The following is a 16,644-nucleotide window of genomic DNA, read 5'->3' on the forward strand; positions in this document are numbered from 1 at the left end:
GAAGCCCCGCCCCCGTATTCTGATTGGCCCACAGGCCAGTCAGTCAAATATAATGAATGACCACTTATATGTAACAACATTGATGGCAAAGGCCACAATGGCCATCATTAATACTCATTCAAAACAATCCTTTCCGATTGGTTTATGTACTGTCAGTCAACAGTTTTCTATTTTACTACTTTTGATGGGACCATCATGCAATAGTCTTCAACCAGGAGGCCAATTGGTCAAGAATGTTCTTGTTATCAACCATCTTTGGCTGGTTTTGAAGGTTTTCAATTAGACTAGGGTGAGGAAGGACCTAAGTAAGTTATGGAGAGCAAATAAATTCCTTATGCAAATTAGTTTGGAAATTAGACCATCTGATTGGCTGAAGCAATTCTCATTAGGGATGGCCATCGGCCATCGATGTTTATAAACCATCGATGGGTTATGGTCGATGTTCCTTAGTTTTGACATCGATCGGGTTGAACCAGATGGTTTCACACAATCAATGTCAAGCTCAAACTACTAGTTTTGTTTTGCTATTTCCTGGGACACGGAGCATAGTTCCACCCACGACACCAGTGAAGCCCCGCCCCCGTATTCTGATTGGCCCACAGGCCAGTCAGTCAAATATAATGAATGACCACTGATATGTAACAACATTGATGGCAAAGGCCACAATGGCCATCCTTAATACTCATTCAAAACAATCCTTTCCGATTGGTTTATGTACTGTCAGTCAACAGTTTTCTATTTTACTACTTTTGATGGGACCATCATGCAATAGTCTTCAACCAGGAAGCCAATTGGTCAAGAATATTCTTGTTATCAACCATCTTTGGCTGGTTTTGAAGATTTTCAATTAGACTAGGGTGAGGAAGGACCTAAGTAAGTTATGGAGAGCAAATAAATTTCTTATGCAAATTAGTTCGGAAATTAGACCATCTGATTGGCTGATGCAATTCTCATTAGGGAAGGCCATCGACCATCGATGTTTATAAACCATCGATGGGTTATGGTCGATGTTCCTTAGTTTTGACATCGATCGGGTTGAACCAGATGGTTTCACAAAATCAATGTCAAGCTCAAACTACTAGTTTTGTTTTGCTATTTCCTGGGACACGGAGCATAGCTCCACCCACGACACCAGTGAAGCCCCGTCCCCGTATTCTGATTGGCCCACAGGCCAGTCAGTCAAATATAATGAATGACCACTGATATGTAACAACATTGATGGCAAAGGCCACAATGGCCATCATTAATACTCATTCAAAACAATCCTTTCCGATTGGTTTATGTACTGTCAGCCAACAGTTTTCTATTTTACCACTTTTGATGGGACCATCATACAATAGTCTTCAACCAGGAAGCCAATTGGTCAAGAATGTTTTTGTTATCAACCATCTTTGGCTGGTTTTGAAGGTTTTATATTAGACTAGGGTGAGGAAGGACCTAGGTAAGTTATGGAGAGCAAATAAATTCCTTATGCAAATTAGTTTGGAAATTAGACCATCTGATTGGCTGATGCAATTCTCATTAGAGATGGCCATCGGCCATCGATGTTTATAAACCATCGATGGGTTATGGTCGATGTTCCTTAGTTTTGACATCGATCGGGTTGAACCAGATGGTTTCACACAATCAATGTCAAGCTCAAACTACTAGTTTTGTTTTGCTATTTCCTGGGACATGGAGCATAGCTCCACCCACAACACCAGTGAAGCCCCGCCCCCGTATTCTGATTGGCCCACAGGCCAGTCAGTCAAATATAATGAATGACCACTGATATGTAACAACATTAATGGCAAAGGCCACAATGGCCATCATTAATACGCATTCAAAACAATCCTTTCCGATTGGTTTATGTACTGTCAGCCAACAGTTTTCTATTTTACCACTTTTGATGGGACCATCATGCAATAGTCTTCAACCAGAAACCCAATTGGTCAATAATGTTTTTGTTATCAACCATCTTTGGCAGGTTTTGAAGGTTTTCAATTAGACTAGGGTGAGGAAGGACCTAAGTAAGTTATGGAGAGCAAATAAATTCCTTATGCAAATTAGTTTGGAAATTAGACCATCTGATTGGCTGAAGCAATTCTCATTAGGGATGGCCATCGGCCATCGATGTTTATAAACCATCGATGGGTTATGGTCGATGTTCCTTAGTTTTGACATCGATCGGGTTGAACCAGATGGTTTCACACAATCAATGTCAAGCTCAAACTACTAGTTTTGTTTTGCTATTTCCTGGGACACGGAGCATAGCTCCACCCACGACACCAGTGAAGCCCCGCCCCCGTATTCTGATTGGCCCACAGGCCAGTCAGTCAAATATAATGAATGACCACTTATATGTAACAACATTGATGGCAAAGGCCACAATGGCCATCATTAATACTCATTCAAAACAATCCTTTCCGATTGGTTTATGTACTGTCAGTCAACAGTTTTCTATTTTACTACTTTTGATGGGACCATCATGCAATAGTCTTCAACCAGGAAGCCAATTGGTCAAGAATGTTCTTGTTATCAACAATCTTTGGCTGGTTTTGAAGGTTTTCAATTAGACTAGGGTGAGGAAGGACCTAAGTAAGTTATGGAGAGCAAATAAATTCCTTATGCAAATTAGTTTGGAAATTAGACCATCTGATTGGCTGATGCAATTCTCATTAGGGATGGCCATAGGCCATCGATGTTTATAAACTATCGATGGGTTATGGTCGATGTTCCTTAGTTTTGACATCGATCGGGTTGAACCAGATGGTTTCACACAATCATTGTCAAGCTCAAACTACTAGTTTTGTTTTGCTATTTCCTGGGACACGGAGCATAGCTCCACCCACGACACCAGTGAAGCCCCGCCCCCGTATTTTGATTGGCCCACAGGCCAGTCAGTCAAATATAATGAATGACCACTAATATGTAACAACATTGATGGCAAAGGCCACAATGGCCATCATTAATACTCATTCAAAACAATCCTTTCTGATTGGTTTATGTACTGTCAGTCAACAGTTTTCTATTTTACTACTTTTGATGGGACCATCATGCAATAGTCTTCAACCAGGAAGCCAATTGGTCAAGAATGTTCTTGTTATCAACCATTTTTGGCTTGTTTTGAAGGTTTTATATTAGACTAGGGTGAGGAAGGACCTAAGTAAGTTATGGAGAGCAAATAAATTCCTTATGCAAATTAGTTTGGAAATTAGACCATCTGATTGGCTGATGCAATTCTCATTAGGGATGGCCATCGGCCATCGATGTTTATAAACCTTCGATGGGTTATGGTCGATGTTCCTTAGTTTTGACATCGATCGGGTTGAACCAGATGGTTTCACACAATCAATGTCAAGCTCAAACTACTAGTTTTGTTTTGCTATTTCCTGGGACACGGAGCATAGCTCCACCCACGACACCAGTGAAGCCCCGCCCCCGTATTCTGATTGGCCCACAGGCCAGTCAGTCAAATATAATGAATGACCACTGATATGTAACAACATTGATGGCAAAGGCCACAATGGCCATCATTAATACTCATTCAAAACAATCCTTTCCGATTGGTTTATGTACTGTCAGTCAACAGTTTTCTATTTTACTACTTTTGATCGGACCATCATGCAATAGTCTTCAAAAAGAAAGCCAATTGGTCAAGAATGTTCTTGTTATCAACCATCTTTGGCTGGTAATGAAAGTTTTCAATTAGACTAGGATGAGAAAGGACCTAAGTAAGTTATGGAGAGCAAATAAATTCCTTATGCAAATTAGTTTGGAAATTAGATCATCTGATTGGCTGATACAATTCTCATTAGGGATGGCCATCGATGTTTATAAACCATCGATGGGTTATGGTCGATGTTCCTTAGTTTTGACATCGATCGGGTTGAACCAGATGGTTTCACACAATCAATGTCAAGCTCAAACTACTAGTTTTGTTTTGCTATTTCCTGGGACACGGAGCATAGCTCCACCCACGACACAAGTGAAGCCCCGCCCCCGTATTCTGATTGGCCCACAGGCCAGTCAGTCAAATATAATGAATGACCACTTATATGTAACAACATTGATGGCAAAGGCCACAATGGCCATCATTAATACTCATTCAAAACAATCCTTTCCGATTGGTTTATGTACTGTCAGTCAACAGTTTTCTATTTTACTACTTTTGATGGGACCATCATGCAATAGTCTTCAACCAGGAGGCCAATTGGTCAAGAATGTTCTTGTTATCAACCATCTTTGGCTGGTTTTGAAGGTTTTCAATTAGACTAGGGTGAGGAAGGACCTAAGTAAGTTATGGAGAGCAAATAAATTCCTTATGCAAATTAGTTTGGAAATTAGACCATCTGATTGGCTGATGCAATTCTCATTAGGGATGGCCATCGGCCATCGGCCATCGATGTTTATAATCTATCGATGGGTTATGGTCGATGTTCCTTAGTTTTGACATCGATCGGGTTGAACCAGATGGTTTCACACAATCATTGTCAAGCTCAAACTACTAGTTTTGTTTTGCTATTTCCTGGGACATGGAGCATAGCTCCACCCACGACACCAGTGAAGCCCCGCCCCCGTATTCTGATTGGCCCACAGGCCAGTCAGTCAAATATAATGAATGACCACTGATATGTAACAACATTGATGGCAAAGGCCACAATGGCCATCATTAATACTCATTCAAAACAATCCTTTCCGATTGGTTTATGTACTGTCAGTCAACAGTTTTCTATTTTACTACTTTTGATGGGACCATCATGCAATAGTCTTCAACCAGGAAGCCAATTGGTCAAGAATGTTCTTGATATCAACCATTTTTGGCTGGTTTTGAAGGTTTTCAATTAGACTAGGGTGAGGAAGGACCTAAGTAAGTTATGGAGAGCAAATAAATTCCTTATGCAAATTAGTTTGGAAATTAGACCATCTGATTGGCTGATGCAATTCTCATTAGGGATGGCCATCGGCCATCGGCCATCGATGTTTATAAACCATCGATGGGTTATGGTCGATGTTCCTTAGTTTTGACATCGATCGGGTTGAACCAGATGGTTTCACAAAATCAATGTCAAGCTCAAACTACTAGTTTTGTTTTGCTATTTCCTGGGACACGGAGCATAGCTCCACCCACGACACCAGTGAAGCCCCGTCCCCGTATTCTGATTGGCCCACAGGCCAGTCAGTCAAATATAATGAATGACCACTGATATGTAACAACATTGATGGCAAAGGCCACAATGGCCATCATTAATACTCATTCAAAACAATCCTTTCCGATTGGTTTATGTACTGTCAGTCAACAGTTTTCTATTTTACTACTTTTGATAGGACCATCATGCAATAGTCTTCAACCAGGAAGCCAATTGGTCAAGAATGTTCTTGTTATCAACCATTTTTGGCTGGTTTTGAAGGTTTTATATTAGACTAGGGTGAGGAAGGACCTAAGTAAGTTATGGAGAGCAAATAAATTCCTTATGCAAATTAGTTTGGAAATTAGACCATCTGATTGGCTGATGCAATTCTCATTAGAGATGGCCATCGGCCATCGATGTTTATAAACCATCGATGGGTTATGGTCGATGTTCCTTAGTTTTGACATCGATCGGGTTGAACCAGATGGTTTCACACAATCAATGTCAAGCTCAAACTACTAGTTTTGTTTTGCTATTTCCTGGGACATGGAGCATAGCTCCACCCACAACACCAGTGAAGCCCCGCCCCCGTATTCTGATTGGCCCACAGGCCAGTCAGTCAAATATAATGAATGACCACTGATATGTAACAACATTAATGGCAAAGGCCACAATGGCCATCATTAATACGCATTCAAAACAATCCTTTCCGATTGGTTTATGTACTGTCAGCCAACAGTTTTCTATTTTACCTCTTTTGATGGGACCATCATGCAATATTCTTCAACCAGAAACCCAATTGGTCAATAATGTTTTTGTTATCAACCATCTTTGGCAGGTTTTGAAGGTTTTCAATTAGACTAGGGTGAGGAAGGACCTAAGTAAGTTATGGAGAGCAAATAAATTCCTTATGCAAATTAGTTTGGAAATTAGACCATCTGATTGGCTGATGCAATTCTAATTAGGGATGGCCATCGGCCATCGATGTTTATAAACTATCGATGGGTTATGGTCGATGTTCCTTAGTTTTGACATCGATCGGGTTGAACCAGATGGTTTCACACAATCAATGTCAAGCTCAAACTACTAGTTTTGCTATTTCCTGGGACACGGAGCATAGCTCCACCCACGACACCAGTGAAGCCCCGCCCCCGTATTCTGATTGGCCCACAGGCCAGTCAGTCAAATATAATGAATGACCACTGATATGTAACAACATTGATGGCAAAGGCCACAATGGCCATCATTAATACTCATTCAAAACAATCCTTTCCGATTGGTTTATGTACTGTCAGTCAACAGTTTTCTATTTTACTACTTTTGATCGGACCATCATGCAATAGTCTTCAAAAAGAAAGCCAATTGGTCAAGAATGTTCTTGTTATCAACCATCTTTGGCTGGTTTTGAAGGTTTTCAATTAGACTAGGATGAGAAAGGACCTAAGTAAGTTATGGAGAGCAAATAAATTCCTTATGCAAATTAGTTTGGAAATTAGATCATCTGATTGGCTGATACAATTCTCATTAGGGATGGCCATCGATGTTTATAAACCATCGATGGGTTATGGTCGATGTTCCTTAGTTTTGACATCGATCGGGTTGAACCAGATGGTTTCACACAATCAATGTCAAGCTCAAACTACTAGTTTTGTTTTGCTATTTCCTGGGACACGGAGCATAGCTCCACCCACGACACCAGTGAAGCCCCGCCCCCGTATTCTGATTGGCCCACAGGCCAGTCAGTCAAATATAATGAATGACCACTGATATGTAACAACATTGATGGCAAAGGCCACAATGGCCATCATTAATACTCATTCAAAACAATCCTTTCCGATTGGTTTATGTACTGTCAGTCAACAGTTTTCTATTTTACTACTTTTGATGGGACCATCATGCAATAGTCTTCAACCAGGAAGCCAATTGGTCAAGAATGTTCTTGATATCAACCATTTTTGGCTGGTTTTGAAGGTTTTCAATTAGACTAGGGTGAGGAAGGACCTAAGTAAGTTATGGAGAGCAAATAAATTTCTTATGCAAATTAGTTTGGAAATTAGACCATCTGATTGGCTGATGCAATTCTCATTAGGGATGGCCATCGGCCATCGATGTTTATAAACCATCGATGGGTTATGGTCAATGTTCCTTAGTTTTGACATCGATCGGGTTGAACCAGATGGTTTCACACAATCAATGTCAAGCTCAAACTACTAGTTTTGTTTTGCTATTTCCTGGGACACGGAGCATAGCTCCACCCACAACACCAGTGAAGCCCCGCCCCCGTATTCTGATTGGCCCACAGGCCAGTCAGTCAAATATAATGAATGACCACTGATATGTAACAACATTGATGGCAAAGGCCATCCTTAATACTCATTCAAAACAATCCTTTCCGATTGGTTTATGTACTGTCAGTCAACAGTTTTCTATTTTACTACTTTTGATGGGACCATCATGCAATAGTCTTCAACCAGGAAGCCAATTGGTCAAGAATATTCTTGTTATCAACCATCTTTGGCTGCTTTTGAAGGTTTTCAATTAGACTAGGGTGAGGAAGGACCTAAGTAAGTTATGGAGAGCAAATAAATTTCTTATGCAAATTAGTTTGGAAATTAGACCATCTGATTGGCTGATGCAATTCTCATTAGGGATGGCCATCGGCCATCGGCCATCGATGTTTATAAACCATCGATGGGTTATGGTCGATGTTCCTTAGTTTTGACATCGATCGGGTTGAACCAGATGGTTTCACAAAATCAATGTCAAGCTCAAACTACTAGTTTTGTTTTGCTATTTCCTGGGACACGGAGCATAGCTCCACCCACGACACCAGTGAAGCCCCGTCCCCGTATTCTGATTGGCCCACAGGCCAGTCAGTCAAATATAATGAATGACCACTGATATGTAACAACATTGATGGCAAAGGCCACAATGGCCATCATTAATACTCATTCAAAACAATCCTTTCCGATTGGTTTATGTACTGTCAGTCAACAGTTTTCTATTTTACTACTTTTGATAGGACCATCATGCAATAGTCTTCAACCAGGAAGCCAATTGGTCAAGAATGTTCTTGTTATTAACCATTTTTGGCTGGTTTTGAAGGTTTTATATTAGATTAGGGTGAGGAAGGACCTAAGTAAGTTATGGAGAGCAAATAAATTCCTTATGCAAATTAGTTTGGAAATTAGACCATCTGATTGGCTGATGCAATTCTCATTAGGGATGGCCATCGGCCATCGATGTTTATAAACCATCGATGGGTTATTGTCGATGTTCCTTAGTTTTGACATCGATCGGGTTGAACCAGATGGTTTCACACAATCAATGTCAAGCTCAAACTACTAGTTTTGTTTTGCTATTTCCTGGGACACGGAGCATAGCTCCACCCACGACACCAGTGAAGCCCCGCCCCCGTATTCTGATTGGCCCACAGGCCAGTCAGTCAAATATAATGAATGACCACTGATATGTAACAACATTGATGGCAAAGGCCACAATGGCCATCATTAATACTCATTCAAAACAATCCTTTCCGATTGGTTTATGTACTGTCAGTCAACAGTTTTCTATTTTACTACTTTTGATCGGACCATCATGCAATAGTCTTCAAAAAGAAAGCCAATTGGTCAAGAATGTTCTTGTTATCAACCATCTTTGGCTGGTTTTGAAGGTTTTCAATTAGACTAGGATGAGAAAGGACCTAAGTAAGTTATGGAGAGCAAATAAATTCCTTATGCAAATTAGTTTGGAAATTAGATCATCTGATTGGCTGATACAATTCTCATTAGGGATGGCCATCGATGTTTATAAACCATCGATGGGTTATGGTCGATGTTCCTTAGTTTTGACATCGATCGGGTTGAACCAGATGGTTTCACACAATCAATGTCAAGCTCAAACTACTAGTTTTGTTTTGCTATTTCCTGGGACACGGAGCATAGCTCCACCCACGACACCAGTGAAGCCCCGCCCCCGTATTCTGATTGGCCCACAGGCCAGTCAGTCAAATATAATGAATGACCACTGATATGTAACAACATTGATGGCAAAGGCCACAATGGCCATCATTAATACTCATTCAAAACAATCCTTTCCGATTGGTTTATGTACTGTCAGTCAACAGTTTTCTATTTTACTACTTTTGATGGGACCATCATGCAATAGTCTTCAACCAGGAGGCCAATTGGTCAAGAATGTTCTTGTTATCAACCATCTTTGGCTGGTTTTGAAGGTTTTCAATTAGACTAGGGTGAGGAAGGACCTAAGTAAGTTATGGAGAGCAAATAAATTCCTTATGCAAATTAGTTTGGAAATTAGATCATCTGATTGGCTGATACAATTCTCATTAGGGATGGCCATCGATGTTTATAAACCATCGATGGGTTATGGTCGATGTTCCTTAGTTTTGACATCGATCGGGTTGAACCAGATGGTTTCACACAATCAATGTCAAGCTCAAACTACTAGTTTTGTTTTGCTATTTCCTGGGACATGGAGCATAGCTCCACCCACGACACCAGTGAAGCCCCGCCCCCGTATTCTGATTGGCCCACAGGCAAGTCAGTCAAATATAATGAATGACCACTTATATGTAACAACATTGATGGCAAAGGCCACAATGGCCATCATTAATACTCATTCAAAACAATCCTTTCCGATTGGTTTATGTACTGTCAGTCAACAGTTTTCTATTTTACTACTTTTGATGGGACCATCATGCAATAGTCTTCAACCAGGAGGCCAATTGGTCAAGAATGTTCTTGTTATCAACCATCTTTGGCTGGTTTTGAAGGTTTTCAATTAGACTAGGGTGAGGAAGGACCTAAGTAAGTTATGGAGAGCAAATAAATTCCTTATGCAAATTAGTTTGGAAATTAGACCATCTGATTGGCTGATGCAATTCTCATTAGGGATGGCCATCGGCCATCGGCCATCGATGTTTATAATCTATTGATGGGTTATGGTCGATGTTCCTTAGTTTTGACATCGATCGGGTTGAACCAGATGGTTTCACACAATCAATGTCAAGCTCAAACTACTAGTTTTGTTTTGCTATTTCCTGGGACACGGAGCATAGCTCCACCCACGACACCAGTGAAGCCCCGCCCCCGTATTCTGATTGGCCCACAGGCCAGTCAGTCAAATATAATGAATGACCACTGATATGTAACAACATTGATGGCAAAGGCCACAATGGCCATCATTAATACTCATTCAAAACAATCCTTTCCGATTGGTTTATGTACTGTCAGTCAACAGTTTTCTATTTTACTACTTTTGATGGGACCATCATGCAATAGTCTTCAACCAGGAAGCCAATTGGTCAAGAATGTTCTTGATATCAACCATTTTTGGCTGGTTTTGAAGGTTTTCAATTAGACTAGGGTGAGGAAGGACCTAAGTAAGTTATGGAGAGCAAATAAATTTCTTATGCAAATTAGTTTGGAAATTAGACCATCTGATTGGCTGATGCAATTCTCATTAGGGATGGCCATCGGCCATCGGCCATCGGCCATCGATGTTTATAAACCATCGATGGGTTATGGTCAATGTTCCTTAGTTTTGACATCGATCGGGTTGAACCAGATGGTTTCACACAATCAATGTCAAGCTCAAACTACTAGTTTTGTTTTGCTATTTCCTGGGACACGGAGCATAGCTCCACCCACGACACCAGTGAAGCCCCGCCCCCGTATTCTGATTGGCCCACAGGCCAGTCAGTCAAATATAATGAATGACCACTGATATGTAACAACATTGATGGCAAAGGCCATCCTTAATACTCATTCAAAACAATCCTTTCCGATTGGTTTATGTACTGTCAGTCAACAGTTTTCTATTTTACTACTTTTGATGGGACCATCATGCAATAGTCTTCAACCAGGAAGCCAATTGGTCAAGAATATTCTTGTTATCAACCATCTTTGGCTGCTTTTGAAGGTTTTCAATTAGACTAGGGTGAGGAAGGACCTAAGTAAGTTATGGAGAGCAAATAAATTCCTTATGCAAATTAGTTTGGAAATTAGACCATCTGATTGGCTGATGCAATTCTCATTAGGGATGGCCATCGGCCATCGGCCATCGATGTTTATAAACCATCGATGGGTTATGGTCGATGTTCCTTAGTTTTGACATCGATCGGGTTGAACCAGATGGTTTCACAAAATCAATGTCAAGCTCAAACTACTAGTTTTGTTTTGCTATTTCCTGGGACACGGAGCATAGCTCCACCCACGACACCAGTGAAGCCCCGTCCCCGTATTCTGATTGGCCCACAGGCCAGTCAGTCAAATATAATGAATGACCACTGATATGTAACAACATTGATGGCAAAGGCCACAATGGCCATCATTAATACTCATTCAAAACAATCCTTTCCGATTAGTTTATGTACTGTCAGTCAACAGTTTTCTATTTTACTACTTTTGATAGGACCATCATGCAATAGTCTTCAACCAGGAAGCCAATTGGTCAAGAATGTTCTTGTTATCAACCATTTTTGGCTGGTTTTGAAGGTTTTATATTAGACTAGGGTGAGGAAGGACCTAAGTAAGTTATGGAGAGCAAATAAATTCCTTATGCAAATTAGTTTGGAAATTAGACCATCTGATTGGCTGACGCAATTCTCATTAGGGATGGCCATCGGCCATCGATGTTTATAAACCATCGATGGGTTATGGTCGATGTTCCTTAGTTTTGACATCGATCGGGTTGAACCAGATGGTTTCACACAATCAATGTCAAGCTCAAACTACTAGTTTTGTTTTGCTATTTCCTGGGACACGGAGCATAGCTCCACCCACGACACCAGTGAAGCCCCGCCCCCGTATTCTGATTGGCCCACAGGCCAGTCAGTCAAATATAATGAATGACCACTGATATGTAACAACATTGATGGCAAAGGCCACAATGGCCATCATTAATACTCATTCAAAACAATCCTTTCTGATTGGTTTATGTACAGTCAGTCAACAGTTTTCTATTTTACTACTTTTGATGGGACCATCATGCAATAGTCTTCAACCAGGAAGCCAATTGGTCAAGAATGTTTTTGTTATCAACCATCTTTGGCTGGTTTTGAAGGTTTTCAATTAGACTAGGGTGAGGAAGGACCTAAGTAAGTTATGGAGAGCAAATAAATTCCTTATGCAAATTAGTTTGGAAATTAGACCATCTGATTGGCTGAAGCAATTCTCATTAGGGATGGCCATCGGCCATCGATGTTTATAAACCATCGATGGGTTATGGTCGATGTTCCTTAGTTTTGACATCGATCGGGTTGAACCAGATGGTTTCACACAATCAATGTCAAGCTCAAACTACTAGTTTTGTTTTGCTATTTCCTGGGACACGGAGCATAGCTCCACCCACGACACCAGTGAAGCCCCGCCCCCGTATTCTGATTGGCCCACAGGCCAGTCAGTCAAATATAATGAATGACCACTTATATGTAACAACATTGATGGCAAAGGCCACAATGGCCATCATTAATACTCATTCAAAACAATCCTTTCCGATTGGTTTATGTACTGTCAGTCAACAGTTTTCTATTTTACTACTTTTGATAGGACCATCATGCAATAGTCTTCAACCAGGAAGCCAATTGGTCAAGAATGTTCTTGTTATCAACCATTTTTGGCTGGTTTTGAAGGTTTTATATTAGACTAGGGTGAGGAAGGACCTAAGTAAGTTATGGAGAGCAAATAAATTCCTTATGCAAATTAGTTTGGAAATTAGACCATCTGATTGGCTGATGCAATTCTCATTAGGGATGGCCATCGGCCATCGATGTTTATAAACCATCGATGGGTTATGGTCGATGTTCCTTAGTTTTGACATCGATCGGGTTGAACCAGATGGTTTCACACAATCAATGTCAAGCTCAAACTACTAGTTTTGTTTTGCTATTTCCTGGGACACGGAGCATAGCTCCACCCACGACACCAGTGAAGCCCCGCCCCCGTATTCTGATTGGCCCACAGGCCAGTCAGTCAAATATAATGAATGACCACTGATATGTAACAACATTGATGGCAAAGGCCACAATGGCCATCATTAATACTCATTCAAAACAATCCTTTCTGATTGGTTTATGTACAGTCAGTCAACAGTTTTCTATTTTACTACTTTTGATGGGACCATCATGCAATAGTCTTCAACCAGGAAGCCAATTGGTCAAGAATGTTTTTGTTATCAACCATCTTTGGCTGGTTTTGAAGGTTTTCAATTAGACTAGGGTGAGGAAGGACCTAAGTAAGTTATGGAGAGCAAATAAATTCCTTATGCAAATTAGTTTGGAAATTAGACCATCTGATTGGCTGAAGCAATTCTCATTAGGGATGGCCATCGGCCATCGATGTTTATAAACCATCGATGGGTTATGGTCGATGTTCCTTAGTTTTGACATTGATCGGGTTGAACCAGATGGATTCACACAATCAATGTCAAGCTCAAACTACTAGTTTTGTTTTGCTATTTCCTGGGACACGGAGCATAGTTCCACCCACGACACCAGTGAAGCCCCGCCCCCGTATTCTGATTGGCCCACAGGCCAGTCAGTCAAATATAATGAATGACCACTGATATGTAACAACATTGATGGCAAAGGCCACAATGGCCATCCTTAATACTCATTCAAAACAATCCTTTCCGATTGGTTTATGTACTGTCAGTCAACAGTTTTCTATTTTACTACTTTTGATGGGACCATCATGCAATAGTCTTCAACCAGGAAGCCAATTGGTCAAGAATATTCTTGTTATCAACCATCTTTGGCTGGTTTTGAAGGTTTTCAATTAGACTAGGGTGAGGAAGGACCTAAGTAAGTTATGGAGAGCAAATAAATTTCTTATGCAAATTAGTTTGGAAATTAGACCATCTGATTGGCTGATGCAATTCTCATTAGGGATGGCCATCGGCCATCGATGTTTATAAACCATCGATGGGTTATGGTCGATGTTCCTTAGTTTTGACATCGATCGGGTTGAACCAGATGGTTTCACAAAATCAATGTCAAGCTCAAACTCTAGTTTTGTTTTGCTATTTCCTGGGACACGGAGCATAGCTCCACCCACGACACCAGTGAAGCCATGTCCCCGTATTCTGATTGGCCCACAGGCCAGTCAGTCAAATATAATGAATGACCACTGATATGTAACAACATTGATGGCAAAGGCCACAATGGCCATCATTAATACTCATTCAAAACAATCCTTTCTGATTGGTTTATGTACTGTCAGCCAACAGTTTTCTATTTTACTACTTTTGATCGGACCATCATGCAATAGTCTTCAAAAAGGAAGCCAATTGGTCAAGAATGTTCTTGTTATCAACCATCTTTGGCTGGTTTTGAAGGTTTTCAATTAGACTATGGTGAGGAAGGACCTAAGTAAGTTATGGAGAGCAAATAAATTCCTTATGCAAATTAGTTTGGAAATTAGACCATCTGATTGGCTGATGCAATTCTCATTAGGGATGGCCATCGGCCATCGATGTTTATAAACCATCGATGGGTTATGGTCGATGTTCCTTAGTTTTGACATCGATCGGGTTGAACCAGATGGTTTCACACAATCAATGTCAAGCTCAAACTACTAGTTTTGTTTTGCTATTTCCTGGGACACGGAGCATAGTTCCACCCACGACACCAGTGAAGCCCCGCCCCCGTATTCTGATTGGCCCACAGGCCAGTCAGTCAAATATAATGAATGACCACTGATATGTAACAACATTGATGGCAAAGGCCACAATGGCCATCCTTAATACTCATTCAAAACAATCCTTTCCGATTGGTTTATGTACTGTCAGTCAACAGTTTTCTATTTTACTACTTTTGATGGGACCATCATGCAATAGTCTTCAACCAGGAAGCCAATTGGTCAAGAATATTCTTGTTATCAACCATCTTTGGCTGGTTTTGAAGGTTTTCAATTAGACTAGGGTGAGGAAGGACCTAAGTAAGTTATGGAGAGCAAATAAATTTCTTATGCAAATTAGTTTGGAAATTAGACCATCTGATTGGCTGATGCAATTCTCATTAGGGATGGCCATCGGCCATCGATGTTTATAAACCATCGATGGGTTATGGTCGATGTTCCTTAGTTTTGACATCGATCGGGTTGAACCAGATGGTTTCACAAAATCAATGTCAAGCTCAAACTACTAGTTTTGTTTTGCTATTTCCTGGGACACGGAGCATAGCTCCACCCACGACACCAGTGAAGCCCCGTCCCCGTATTCTGATTGGCCCACAGGCCAGTCAGTCAAATATAATGAATGACCACTGATATGTAACAACATTGATGGCAAAGGCCACAATGGCCATCATTAATACTCATTCAAAACAATCCTTTCTGATTGGTTTATGTACTGTCAGCCAACAGTTTTCTATTTTACCACTTTTGATGGGACCATCATGCAATAGTCTTCAACCAGGAAGCCAATTGGTCAAGAATGTTTTTGTTATCAACCATCTTTGGCTGGTTTCAAGGTTTTATATTAGACTAGGGTGAGGAAGGACCTAAGTAAGTTATGGAGAGCAAATAAATTCCTTATGCAAATTAGTTTGGAAATTAGACCATCTGATTGGCTGATGCAATTCTCATTAGAGATGGCCATCGGCCATCGATGTTTATAAACCATCGATGGGTTATGGTCGATGTTCCTTAGTTTTGACATCGATCGGGTTGAACCAGATGGTTTCACACAATCAATGTCAAGCTCAAACTACTAGTTTTGTTTTGCTATTTCCTGGGACATGGAGCATAGCTCCACCCACAACACCAGTGAAGCCCCGCCCCCGTATTCTGATTGGCCCACAGGCCAGTCAGTCAAATATAATGAATGACCACTGATATGTAACAACATTAATGGCAAAGGCCACAATGGCCATCATTAATACTCATTCAAAACAATCCTTTCCGATTGGTTTATGTACTGTCAGTCAACAGTTTTCTATTTTACTACTTTTGATGGGACCATCATGCAATAGTCTTCAACCAGGAAGCCAATTGGTCAAGAATGTTCTTGTTATCAACAATCTTTGGCTGGTTTTGAAGGTTTTCAATTAGACTAGGGTGAGGAAGGACCTAAGTAAGTTATGGAGAGCAAATAAATTCCTTATGCAAATTAGTTTGGAAATTAGACCATCTGATTGGCTGATGCAATTCTCATTAGGGATGGCCATCGGCCATCGATGTTTATAAACTATCAATGGGTTATGGTCGATGTTCCTTAGTTTTGACATCGATCGGGTTGAACCAGATGGTTTCACACAATCAATGTCAAGCTCAAACTACTAGTTTTGTTTTGCTATTTCCTGGGACACGGAGCATAGCTCCACCCACGACACCAGTGAAGCCCCGCCCCCGTATTCTGATTGGCCCACAGGCCAGTCAGTCAAATATAATGAATGACCACTGATATGTAACAACATTGATGGCAAAGGCCACAATGGACATCATTAATACTCATTCAAAACAATCCTTTCTGATTGGTTTATGTACTGTCAGTCAACAGTTTTCTATTTTAC

The sequence above is a fragment of the Crinia signifera genome, chromosome 7 (assembly GCF_055691185.1).
Source record: "Crinia signifera chromosome 7, ASM5569118v1, whole genome shotgun sequence".
Classification (NCBI taxonomy): Eukaryota; Metazoa; Chordata; class Amphibia; order Anura; family Myobatrachidae; genus Crinia; species Crinia signifera.